General features: G+C 39.5%; 1 pseudogene; it reads right to left on the reverse strand.

The window, feature by feature from the left end:
• Nucleotides 1–3,618: 3,618 nt before the first annotated feature.
• Nucleotides 3,619–12,686, reverse strand: LOC139447967 (uncharacterized; annotated as a pseudogene).
• Nucleotides 12,687–14,200: the final 1,514 nt, after the last annotated feature.

Consider the following 14,200-nt stretch of genomic DNA (forward strand, 5'->3'; position numbering starts at 1 on the left):
TGTCTGTGTGTGTGCGTCTGTGTGTGCGTATGTCTGTGTGTGCGTCTGTGTGTGCGGGCTTGTGCGTCTGTGTGGGTGTGTATGTATGTGAGCGTCTGTGTGTGTGCCAGTGTTTGTGTTTGTGTGTGTATTTTGTGTGTGTTCGTCTGTGTGTGTGCATATGTGTGCGTATGGTGTGTGTGTGTGTGTGTGTGTGTGTGTGTGTGTGTGTGTGTGTGTGTGTGTGTCCGTGTGTCCGTGTGTGTGTGTGTGTGTGTGTGTGTGTGTGTGTGTGTGTGTGTGTGTGTGTGTGTGTGTGTGTGTGTGTCCGTGTGTGTGTGTGTGTGTGTGTGTGTGGTTGTGTATTTTGTGTGTGTGAGTGATTTTGGCTGCTTGTACTAATGTCGGTTTTTTAGTGCTAAGCCGTTGAGATACTGTGGCGTAATATTAAGATTAACCTACTCGAGTACCACAGCACTTTTCATTGATAAATCGCCATATGATTAATATCTATAAAATGTTACATACACATGATGAATGTCTATACAAAACTATACACACCACTTCATAAATATTTATACAGTGCTCTATACACTATATGACTAATATCAATACAATATTATGCACACATTATTAATGTCTATACAATGCTATACACCATACGATTAATATCCACACAATGCTATATAGACCACATGATTAATACCTATACAATGCTAAACACACATGATTAATATCTATACAATGCTAGATACACTTCATGATTAAAATCTATACAATGCTAGATACACTTCATGATTAAAATCTATACAATGCTATATTCACCACATGATCAATATCTGTACAATGCTATATACACCACATGATCAATATCTATACAATGCTATATTCACCACATGATCAATATCTATACAATGCTATGTACATCACATGATCAATATCTATGGAATGCTATATTCACCACATGATCAATATCTATATAATGCTACAGACACCACATAATCAATATCTATGTGATGCTATATACACCACATGATCAATATCTATAGAATGCTATATTCACCACATGATCAATATCTATATAATGCTACAGACACCACATGATCAATATCTATACAATGCTATATACACCACATGATCAATATCTATACAATTAAGAAATGAATTTACCATTGTGGTGGTCAACTGAAGTATGAACGCTTAGACCTGCATAAGTTAAAATCGTGTAACGCTGCAGTGCGTATGAGGACTACAGGGATGTATGTATTGCAGCTGAGTTTGAAATATATGTGATGTAACAGGCGTCTCATAACCGGCACACGTGAACGTGATTTTATCAAACCTGTCCAATATCGCGGAAAGTTACTTCGGCGTTAGTGTTTGCGTATTTTCCAAACCATTCTAAATGATTGTAGGGTTATCGGCGACTTTCACAATTGTCATTGGTGTTTTAATTTCCCCGAAATCACTGGTATACTACTTTTGGAATTCAATTTTTTCCAATAATAACTATCCAAAATGTCGATTTGAAAACATACACTAGGCCCTTAATAACGCCGTGAATGCTGATTTAGGAAAGTGTCAAAATTTGTGAGATTTCAGAAGAGGAGGGACATAATTGTCATATACAAACTACATGATAAATAACTATACAATGCCATGTACACATGATTAATATCTGTACACTGCTATTCACACCATATTTTAAATATCCATACAATACTATATACACCACATGATTAAAATCCATACAATGCTAAACAAACCACAATATTAATATCCATACAATGCTATATAAACCACATGTGTTTGATATCCATACAATGCTATACAAACCAGAATATTGATATCCAAATAATGCTTTATAAACCCATTGATTAATATCCATACAATGCTATCCAAACCACATGATTAATATCCATACATTGCTATCCAAACCACATGATTAATATCTTAAAAACTGCATGTCACACATACCAGATTACATAATTTTCATCATGTTAGAATAGACCTGTAGACCATGATCCACAAAATAGAGAAACAATCATTTATGTGTGTTGTCTTTATTTCACCAGCAGTAACTTGTTTTAAGAGGCAAATCAGACAATGGTGCAATGGTATATATACAATGTTATACAACACATGTGTTCTGCCACCGAGTCCATAGGTTTCAGATCTGGACACCTTTTCTGTTTTAGGAGAATGTGAATTGGGATACAATTTAGAAATTGAGGCACATTTTAGATAACACATCCTCTCATAGAATTAGCATAGTGCTCATTTTAGTTTCATTATTTCAGGTAATGCCGTTAATATTATGGTGATTATTACTAAACCATTTAATTTTGTTCTGATTTTAATCAGTGTTCAGAAACACCATGCAGTGATGTCAGGGTTGTGAACAAAACTCTATCGTGTGCTAAATGCCCCTTGGCTATCACCCTTCAACCAGGAACTGACTTATCCCAATTGTCTATACTTGATAGGCGTCCACACAATCACAATTGAGTGTGCATTATTTCAACTGAATTGTTTGTACTCACGTATAACTATTAACTGTGCATTATACTTATATTACTCAATGACATTTAGGATCTATATTTTGAGCCTGTAAGAACTGAGAATGGGTCACCACATTCTATGTATAAAAGCATAAAGAACGAAAGTGATCACGAACACAGAGCAGAACAGACTGCTGGTTCGTGGGCTGTTCCAGCAACCGCCCCTCCCTCGGACAAAGCATGGGTAAAAAAGCATCTCCATCGACAGAGCACAGAGCTGGCTCGTGGGCTATTCCAGCAGAAGGGACGATCGAACTTCTGCAACTTTGTGAATTGAACTGTACATACAGTAGAGACATATCTGTCATCTCCATCGATCATTATCATATATCAAGTGGAAGCCCACATGACAAATATCGACAATATAACAACGTCAACGAAACTAAGTCATGACAGAATTGTCACACTGTTAATCCAACAAGATATCACACAGAAAAGGATATATTAGTAAATCAGGGTAATCAGAACATCCGCCCCTCCCTCGGACAAAGAGGAGTATAAACATCATTCCTGTCTCTCTCCACTAACTGCCTGTTGATGTCACATGTTTTCATTGACAAGACATGTTTCACTATAGATGTGATACCTCTCTACCTTAATACTCTCAAAACGTAGGGTGATCAACATATTGTCTGTTGATGTCACATGTTTTCGTTGACAAGACATGTTTCACTATGGATGTGATACCTCTCTACAAATCCACTCTCAACAAGTAGGGTGATCAACAAACATAACAGTGTCAAACCGAACGGGGGGTGTCAAGGCATGGCCCATCCTGGTGTTTCTAATGGCAGGGCCCATTGGTGTTCACCACCTAGCTCTCACACACACTATCCAAAACCTTGTTCCCAAATTGATTGACACTCCCATTCAATATTCAATTCAGTTGCATTCATCAGTAGGGGTCAGATCTGCACCTTCTGATACAAGGAGACAATAAACAACATTGTATCTTTTTTCCATAATCTTTTTTTCATAATTGGTGTTTGTTTCCTATATCCTCCCCGTCTGTTGATGTCTGTTTCACAATATAAATGTCACGTCTTTCACATGCCAACATCAGACAGTCTGTGTTGTCTTAACCAGTAAGGGTCAGATCTGCACCCTCTGATACAAGGAGATGATAAACATCATAGTGTCTTTCTTTCAAAGCCATCATAATTGGTGTTTGTTTCCGCTCTCCTCCCCGTTTGTTGATGTCAAATGTTTTCATGGATAGGATGTGTTTCACAATGGATATGTCACCTCCAATACATGCCAACATCAGACAGTCTGTGTTGTCTTCACCAGTAAGGGTCAGATCTGCACCCTCTGATACAAGGAGATGACAAACATCATAGTGTCCTTTTTTCAATGCCATCATAATTGGTGTTTGTTTCCGCTCTCCTCCCCGTTTGTTTATGTCACATGTTTTCATGGATAGGATGTGTTTCACAAAAGATATGTCACCTTTTTCACATGCAAACATCAGACAGTCCATGTTGTATTCATTAGTAAGGGTCAAATCTGCGCCCTCTGATACAAGAAGATGACAAACATCATAGTGTCCTTCTTTCAATGCCATCATAATTGGTGTGTGTTTCCAATATCCTTCCTGTCTGTTAATGTCACATGTTTTCATGAATAGGATGTGTTTCACAATAGATATGTGACCTCCTTCACATGCCAACATCAGACAGTCTGTGTTGTATTCATCAGTAAGGGTCAGATCTGCACCCTCTGATATAAGGAGATGATAAACATCATAGTGTCCTCCTTCCGATGCCATCATAATTGGTGTTTGTTTCCTATATCCTCCCCGTCTGTTGATGTCACATGTTTTCATGGATAGGATGTGCTTCACAATAGATATGTTACCTCTTGCACATGCCACCATCAGACACACTGGGTTGTCTTCACCAGTGAGGGTCAGGTCTGCACCCTCTGATACAAGGAGATGATAAACATCATAGAGTCCTCTTTTCAGTGCCATCATAATTGGTGTTTGTTTCCTATTTCCTCCTCGTCTGTTGATGTCACATGTTTTCATGGATAGGATGTGTTTCACAATATAAATGTCCCGTCTTTCACATGCCAACATCAGGCAGTCTGTGTTGTCTTCACCAGTAAGGGTCAGATCTGCACCCTCTGATACAAGGAGATGATAAACATCATAGTGTCCTCCTTTCAATGCCATCATAACTGCTGTTTGTTTCCTATATCCTCCCCGTTTGTTGATGTCACATGTTTTCATGGAGAGGATGTGTTTCACAATAGATATGTTACCTCCTTCACATGCCAACATCAGACAGTCTTTGTTGTCTTCACCAGTAAGGGTCAGATCTGCACCCTCTGATATAAGGAGATGACAAACATCATAGTGTCCTTTTTTCCATGCCATCATTATTGGTGTTTGTTTACTATATCCTCCCCGTTTGTTGATGTCACATGTTTTCATGGAGAGGATGTGTTTCACAATAGATATGTTACCTCCTTCACATGCCAACATCAGAAAGTCTGTGTTGTTTTCACCAGTAAGGGTCAAATCTGCGCCCTCTGATATAAGGAGATGACAAACATCATAGTGTCCTTTTTTCCATGCCATCATAATTGGTGTGTGTTTCCAATATCCTCCCCGTCTGTTGATGTCACATGTTTTCATGAATAGGATGTGTTTCACAATAGATATGTGACCTATTTCACATGCCAACATCAGACAGTCACAGTTGTATTCATCAGTAAGGGTCAGATCTGCACCCTCTGATACAAGGAGATGACAAACATCATAGTGTCCTTTTTTCAATGCCATCATAATTGGTGTTTGTTTCCGCTCTCCTCCCCGTCTGTTGATGTCACATGTTTTCATGGATAGGATGTGTCTCACAATACATGTGTTACCTCCTTCACATGCCAACATCAGACAGTCTTTGTTGTATTTATCAGTAAGGGTCAGATCTGCACCCTCTGATACAAGGAGATGATATACATCATAGTGTTTTCCTTTCAATGCCATCATAGTTGGTGTTTGTTTCTTATATCCCACCCGTCTGTTGATGTCACATGTCTTCATGGATAGGATGTGTTTCACAATAGATATGTTACCTCCTTCACATGCCAACATCAGACAGTCTTTGTTGTCTTCACCAGTAAGGCTCAGATCTGCACCCTCAGATGCAAGGAGATGATAAACATCACAGTGTCCTCCTTCCGATGCCATCATAATTGGTGTTTGTTTCCTATATCCTCCCCGTCTGTTGATGTCAAATGTTTTCATGGATAGGATGTGTTTCACAATAGATATGTCACCTCCTTCACATGCCAACATCAGACAGTCTGTGTTGTCTTCACCAGTAAGGGTCAGATCTGCACCCTCTGATACAAGGAGATGATTTACAGCATAGTGTCCTCCTTTCAATGCCATCATAATTGGTGTTTGTTTCCGCTCTCCTCCCCGTCTGTTGATGTCACATGTTTTCATGGATAGGATGTGTTTCACAATAGATAGGTTACCTCTTTCACATGCCAACATCAGACAGTCTGTGTTGTATTTATCAGTAAGGGTCAGATCTGCACCCTCTGATACAAGGAGATGACAAACATCATAGCGTCCACTTTCCAATGCCATCATAATTGGTGTTTGTTTCCGCTCTCCTCCCCGTCTGTTGATGTCACATGATTTCATGGATAGGATGTGTTTCACAATAGATATGTCACCTCTCATACATGCCAACATCAGACAGTCTGTGTTGTCTTTACGAGTAAGGGTCAAATCTGCACCCTCTGATACAAGGAGATGATAAACCTCATCGTGTCCTTTTTCCAATGCCATCATAATTGGTGTTTGTATCCAATATCCTCCCCGTTTGTTGATGTCACATGTTTTCATGGAGAGGATGTGTTTCACAAGAGATATGTCACCTCCTTCACATGCCAACATCAGACAGTCACAGTTGTATTCATCAGTAAGGGTCAGATCTGCGCCCTCTGATACAAGGAGATGACAAACATCATAGTGTCCTTTTTTCCATGCCATCATAATTGGTGTGTGTTTCCAATATCCTCCCCGTCTGTTGATGTCACATGTTTTCATGAATAGGATGTGTTTCACAATAGATATGTGACCTATTTCACATGCCAACATCAGACAGTCACAGTTGTATTCATCAGTAAGGGTCAGATCTGCACCCTCAGATGCAAGGAGATGACAAACATCATAGAGTCCTCTTTTCAATGTCATCATTATTGGTGTTTGTTTACTATATCCTCCCCGTTTGTTGATGTCACATGTTTTCATGGATAGGATGTGTTTCACGATAGATATGTCACCTCCCATACATGCAATCATCAGACAGTCTGTGTTGTATTTATCAGTAAGAGTCAGATCTGCACCCTCAGATATAAGGAGATGATATACATAATAGTGTCCTCCATCCAATGCCGTCATAATTGGTGTTTGTTTCCAATATCTTCCCCGTCTGTTGATGTCACATGTTTTCATGGATAGGATGTGTTTCACGATAGATATGTCACCTCCCATACATGCAAACATCAGACAGTCTTTGTTGTCTTTACCAGTAAGGGTCAGATCTGCACCCTCAGATACAAGGAGATGAAAAACATCATAGTGTCCTCCTTCCGATGTCATCATAATTGGTGTTTGTTTCAAATATCCTCCCCGTCTGTTGATGTCAAATGTTTTCATGGATAGGATGTGTTTCACAATAGATATGTCACCTCCTTTACATGCAAACATCAGACAGTCTGTGTTGTCTTCGTCAGTAAGGGTCAGATCTGCACCCTCAGATACAAGGAGATGATTTACATCATAGTGTCCTCTTTCCAGTGCCATCATAATTGGTGTTTGTTTCTTATATCGTCTCGGTCTGTTGATGTCACATGTTTTCATGGATAGGATGTGTTTCACAATAGATAGGTTACCTCTTTCACATGCCAACATCAGACAGTCTTTGTTGTATTCATCAGTAAGGGTCAGATCTGCACCCTCTGATACAAGGAGATGACAAACATCATAGCGTTCTCTTTCCAAAGCCATCGTAATTGGTGTTTGTTTCCATAATCCTCCCCGTCTGTTGATGTCACATGTTTTAATGGAGAGGATGTGTTTCACAATAGATAGGTTACCTCTTTCACATGCCACCATCAGACAGTCGTTGTTGTCTTCATCAGTAAGGGTCAGATCTGCACCCTCTGCTGCAAGGAGATATCAAACATCAAAGAGTCCTTCTTTCAATGCCATCATAATTAGTGTTTCTTTCATATATCCTCCCCGTCTGTTGATGTCACATGTTTTCATGGATAGGATGTGTTTCACAATAGATATGTCACCTCCTTCACATGCAAACATCAGACAGTCTGTGTTGTATTTATCAGTAAGGGTCAGATCTGCACCCTCAGATACAAGGAGATGATAAACATTATAGTGTCCTCCTTCCGATGCCATCATAATTGGTGTTTGTTTCCTATATCCTCCTTGTCTGTTGATGTCACATATTGTCATTGATAGGATGTGTTTCACAATAGATATGTCACCTCCTTTACATGCAAACATCAGACAGTCTGTGTTGTATTTATCAGTAAGGGTCAGATCTGCACCCTCTGATACAAGGTTCTGATAAACATCATAGTGTCCTCCTTTTGCTGCCACCATAGCTGCTGTTTGCCTCAAACATGTTTTTTTCTTGTTCACATCAAATGTTTTCAATGAAATTAAAAAAGTTACAGTTGACAGATTGCCATTTTCACTTGCTAAATGCAAACAATCTGTCTTGTTAATAAGCGTTAAATCGGCCCCTTTTTGTTTTAGGAACTTCAGGATATCAAGGAGACCTGCTTTGGCACAAAGCATTGCAGGTGTTAAACCCTCGTAACTCATCAAATTTATTAAAAAAGGACACGTTTCAACCAGCTTTCTTGTCAAGGATATGCTTCCTGATTCAGAGGCATAATGCAAACACGTATTTCCTTTCCAGTCCCTCACTGAAATATCAGCATCTTTTCGTCTGAGAAAGTTGAAAACCTCTAAATGTCCTGACTTGGCAGCCATGAGCAGGAGTGTTTGCCCATATATGCTATATTCAACATCGAATCCTCCATGTAGACACATCACTGTAACCAGGTGTTCCAGGTGTTTCAGTTTGCCATGTGTGACACAGGCTACCACACAACCATATAGATCAGGTGCAGTGTCACCCAGTCTTCTAACAACATCTAAACATTTTGAGAATAGAAAGTAACTTTCAGATATGGAAGCCAAATACAAAAAGCAATCACCAGAGTCCTTATCTGTTTGTAGGACAATCTCAACAATGTTATCCTCAATCTCTGTCCATACTAGGGAGGCAATCCTCTCATCACGGAGAACTGGATGTTTTACTGTCCAAATGAAGCATCCTTGTCGTATACCTTCCACCAGTCTGTCCACTACTGTTTGGTGTAGTTGGGGAGTGATGTAGATCATGCTTGTCACGTCATCAATGTCTGATGACTGTATACCTTTACCCAACCTCACTCTTTCATACATGAATTTCAGGGAGCAGTGTTCCAGCAGCAACACGATATTGAGATATCCTACAGCACAGGCTGCAGCATCGTATATGGACGGGTGAGAGAAAGATGCTATGTGATCCTCGACTGTACAATAGATCCCATTAAAGTTGTGGATCTCCTTGGCAATGCCGGTGCGTATACAACAAGGAACTACTTCCTTCACAGCATCAAACATGTCGAGTCCAGACTTCCGTGACGTCAAGGAGACAAGGTTCAGGTTTCCATCACACAGGATGAGGAGGATGATGGCTGCCGATCTGTTGCTTTCTTCCCGTACAATGGTGTCAAGGTCACCTCTCAGGTAGGTCAGGGGATGATTGAAGAATTTCAGGATGTGCATCTGGAAGGCTGCATTGGTGAAAAAGAGTCTGCCGATAAGAGGGAATCCAAATATATTGTATCTTGAATCTATGATGCTACAAATATCCTTTTCAGAGATATCACATGTAGGATGTTTGGTCTTGTAGGAACGTAACATACATTTCTTCTCTTCAACCGTTAGACAGTCTTTGGTCATATTAAGAACAGCTTCTGTTTTAAGTAGGTCCACTTTGTACTGATGTAGTCTTGAACATCCCTCCTTCCAGTTGTATGTCCTGGATGTAAACACAAGCTTCAGTCTGTAGATGGGGGTTTCTTCATTAGATTGTTCCTTAACTTTGGATTGCTTTTCTTTCTTCTTCTTGGAATCCCTCTCTGTATCAGCAGCAGTTTTAGCAAGATCATCAACCAAGGCACTGAACAATTTACGTAGTTTTTCCAAATTTGCAATGAATGTGACAGAGCCAAATATATCATCGAAAACAACCAGCATGTGCGACTGCCTTTTAGAAATTGTATCAACGTCAAACCGTTCAATGTTTTCCACAAACACTGTTTCATATTTCTTTTGTTGATATGCCTCACAGATCATCAGAGCAATGCTGGTCTTCCCATCTCCAGGAGCTCCACAAATGCTGACATGGCCATGTATCTCAAGGAGTTGTTTGGCTGTCTGGAGGGCATGGATATCCACAAAATACTCCTTTACGTGTCCCAACTTCTGATAGAAACGTTCTGTGAGAAAATGAAAAACACAATGATTGTGTGAAAAGATAATTTGGTCGGTATTTGGTTCTGATTTCTGACTCCTACAAGCAAGGAAGTATGTGTAGCATTTTTACCTTCAAGATCACTGTGGAGGACCAAAACAGAGGCTAAAAATAGTGACCAAAACATTTTAAATATTTGCTGACAAAAGAATAATAACTACAAAGTTGTATTTTCCTGATCTCTATGCTTCCAGACAGATGCAAGTAAAGAGACACTCAGAATAATTTCTGTTCTAACCGGATTGCTAGATGCTGAAAGTAGTTAAGCACATAGGATAACAAGAGGATGTTTTTCAAAGTGACCACTTCATAAGCCTTCAACATGATCACATTAACTTTAAGTTGGTTTGAACAGATTGCATAAACAAAGCCTAAAACAGCCAAACAATAAAACCATCAGTTCACCGCAATATTCACTTTCAGAATGTATTTACTGAGTATTCATCTCTTACTTCAGATACCTTGTAATTGTTCCCTGAAGATTAAGGAATACACACCTGAAGACACCTCCTCCATTATCTAGTGTATTATGTCTCCCTACTATTGTCATATATACCCCTGGTAGTGGCGTTCCAGTGGAAACGTAACCCTCTCCAACGCTCTTATCACTGATCCAGCTCAGAAGTGCTCTAGCTCATCAGCTTACCATCAACAACCAATCATAATGCCTCCTCTAAATGAAAAGATCAATTGAAAATCGATGGGTGGATGAATGGATGGATGCTTAAAATAGTAACATTAGTAATTAATAAAATGGCATAAACTATTGCTGTGATGAATGATATATACCTGCCATCTGGTGAGAGGTAAATTGTAGAGCAACCCATGTAAAATACGAAATCAAATTGTTTATCAAATATCTTTGTTGACATATTATGTTTTTGCACTTTGAATGTACATAAATATCACAAAAGATAATTGTTTGGATCGGGATTTGGCATCCAACTGATAAAATATTGTTGTATAATGAAGTTCCAATGACATTATAATTAGAACATTCGACAAAGAAATGATAGACGTTTTTACATAGATTTCCACAAAGATATGTTCAGCTTTCTGATAAATTCACTTTAGACAAATCTGCACAGAGTGAACTGCTACTAATATTGTTTATATCTCTAAGGTTATAGTGCCTACTCTTAGTGGTAACAGGTCATTCAAGTAGCTGGGTATAATTGTTAACCATTGTATATGAAGTGCATAGTGTTTTAGTGTCACGTATGCTTGAGAGTGTCCCCCATCCTGTTTCATAACCCAAAATGTATTTCAGGACATAAAGAGTGGCAAGTCAACAACTATATTTTTTTTGCGGTGAAACCTGATGACGAATTTTTTTCCCTAGTTTATTCTGGAATTTGTTTTTTTATAGGTTGTCGAGCACCTTCCAAATAACAAACGGTTATGTAGTACTCCATATGACCATACTAAATTAATCCTCTTTCCATTCTTATGATACTAGCTGCCCTCAACATCGACTTAGCATGTGCATTCCAGGTGGCGTGGAATTTTTTTTAGAGATTTTCCAGCCCGTCCCAAATATTGATTGGCCATCCCTTAGTCCATATCACCATGCTAAATTGTCTGCTTTTCATTCTCATAATAATAGTTATCCTCTACAACTCATCAGCATGTGCATGCCAGGTGGCGTTTCACCTTGTGACAGACATCCTCTAGCTCCTTGTTCCCCGACGGAGACGGAGACATTGGAAGCATTGGTCAAGTTCACCTGAGACACAGGACCACCTGCAACAGAACAAGTGAACCTCTTATTGCCAAATAATAGTGACAAAACTCTTCCATAATCATGATATATAATGACAATGATGACACCAGGTTAAACAAGCATGTCAAATTAAGAATGGACAACCAGACGGACGGACAAAACCCTTCCATAATCATGATATGAAATGTCAACGCCAGAGAATAACCACTCTCGCTCATCAGCCAAAACAGTTTCCATTGGTCATAAAGGAAACATAGTGGTGAAATATATATAAAGGCCTGACTGGAAACCAGTGTTGACACCAGGTGTTCGCTAAAAGAATAAGAGTGTCAAGTTATAGATGGACATCCAGACAGACGAAGGTCAGAACTGACTTTCAGCTAGATGAGCTAAAGACATATTGAATAAATTCCATTTGCAGAAACCTGTGAGTATCAACTTACATAGAAACAAATTTGGACGATTTTCTGTTGTGAATGTAATTTGGTAAATTGTCGAAATCAAACTTCGTCGTAATTAACAGTAATTCAAACAAATATACCATAGTCTTTAATTCTATTAATTCTTGTCTTACTCAATCTATTATCTAAGATCAGCTACTGCTATATTACTTATTCTAATCAGTATGCATGACTGTGCTTGTTTGAAGTGCTCACTGTAGTTGTGCTGTGTTGCAGATATAGAGGTAGGTTGTCTCCCTCGTTCAGTCCCCCTCGGTGCTTCAGCTGCTTCCTCAGCGAGCCATCTGGTCATGTGATTGTCACGTGAGTCGGGATTTCCTTCCATTTCTCACTAATCTGAAAACAAACCACAAGTACTACCATTGATACTAATGACTGAGGACTGAGGACTTTGATCAAGCTACCACGAATTCTCCAACAGTGTGAAAGTTACACTTCCAGTCTTGTGACGTTGACCTTCAATCTCAACCAACCGCAAGTTCCATCTGGTTTTCTTTTTAAGTACATGCGATGAATAGAAGAACACACATCATTTGAATTTCTAACAACTTTACTTCCTACGTACAATGTCTATATTCCACAAATATTATTTTCCATGGCATATAAGTATAAAATGAATTGTTTGAAAGGCATTTCTTAGAAGTTGATGGATGACAAAGTAGACACATTTTATGAATAACAACTTTGTTAAAATACTATTATAGTGACGTTTCAGTAAATATCCGAATACCGTTGTCAAGTAGGAGCAACACCAATTGCATAAATGAGAGGGATTAGTGAGTGAGTGAGTTTGGTTTAACGCCGCTTTGAACAGTGTTGCAGTTATGTCATGTCATGGAAAACCCAAAGTGTTATGTTCTCAGACGATAACCACTTTGGTGACGCCGACGAACACGTGTATGGTGCTGACAAACCTAGAAACATTAGCGGGGCAAACTGGGATTCAAACCCACAATCATAGGTTTCTGGCATGCTCAAGGGATGCAACTCGACACCTTAGACGACCTAAGCACACATGAGACAGATTAACATGAGTATGTTAAATGATAACAACAGAAGGATAATATTGTAACAACATCAATGACATGAGGAAGCCAATCAAACAGGTTTAAATATGCATAGGTGTGATGATTATTGCTTAATGAGTTCATAGTAGGCGAATGGGATGACAAAACCCTTGATCTCTGCTGATTGATGGTTCGTGGATGCGAATCTGGACTGCCTAGTGAAATCATGTGGTTGAGGCAGTTGCTGATATCCTCTCCAACAACCTCCATGATGGTGGACGAAACTTCTGCATTTGGTCTTCAAGCTTATAGGCCTGTAACATAAACTGGAACTCATGTAAACGTGACGCTTTGTATCACGAGGAACTGCTGAAACTAAGAAAAGTAGCGATAGAACACTAGGAGGTCGGAGATGAACTTCCGAGTAGCCTCCACAGAAGACATGTCATGACGACAAAAGAAAGCCTCAAATGACGCCCACTTGTCATCGTGGGGTCTGGCTGGCCAATATGGCATGACCCAAATTCGATTGAGGTGTGTCGCCGTTTAGATCTTTCACAATACCGCCGTTAGTAGCATGGGGGGCAGGAGCATAAGCGTGTAAGTCTTCCCATGAGACCGCCTAAGTGTCCAAGCCTTGATACGTATATCATTAAATGGTCTATAATAAGGTGGCCAAGACAAAATGTGATCAGTCCGAAGGCATCTTGGTGAAGTAAAAGTCTATGCATGACAGCTTGTCTGGTCTAGAAAAAGCATCTGCAAAGGTGTTCCGTCGTCGGGAGACTGTCCAGGTGGAGGTCTCCAGTAGGACGCTGAGTGTTTCGAGTGT

Source organism: Haliotis cracherodii, unplaced genomic scaffold, assembly GCF_022045235.1.
Source record: "Haliotis cracherodii isolate W230 unplaced genomic scaffold, xgHalCrac1.p SCAF_7, whole genome shotgun sequence".
Classification (NCBI taxonomy): Eukaryota; Metazoa; Mollusca; class Gastropoda; order Lepetellida; family Haliotidae; genus Haliotis; species Haliotis cracherodii.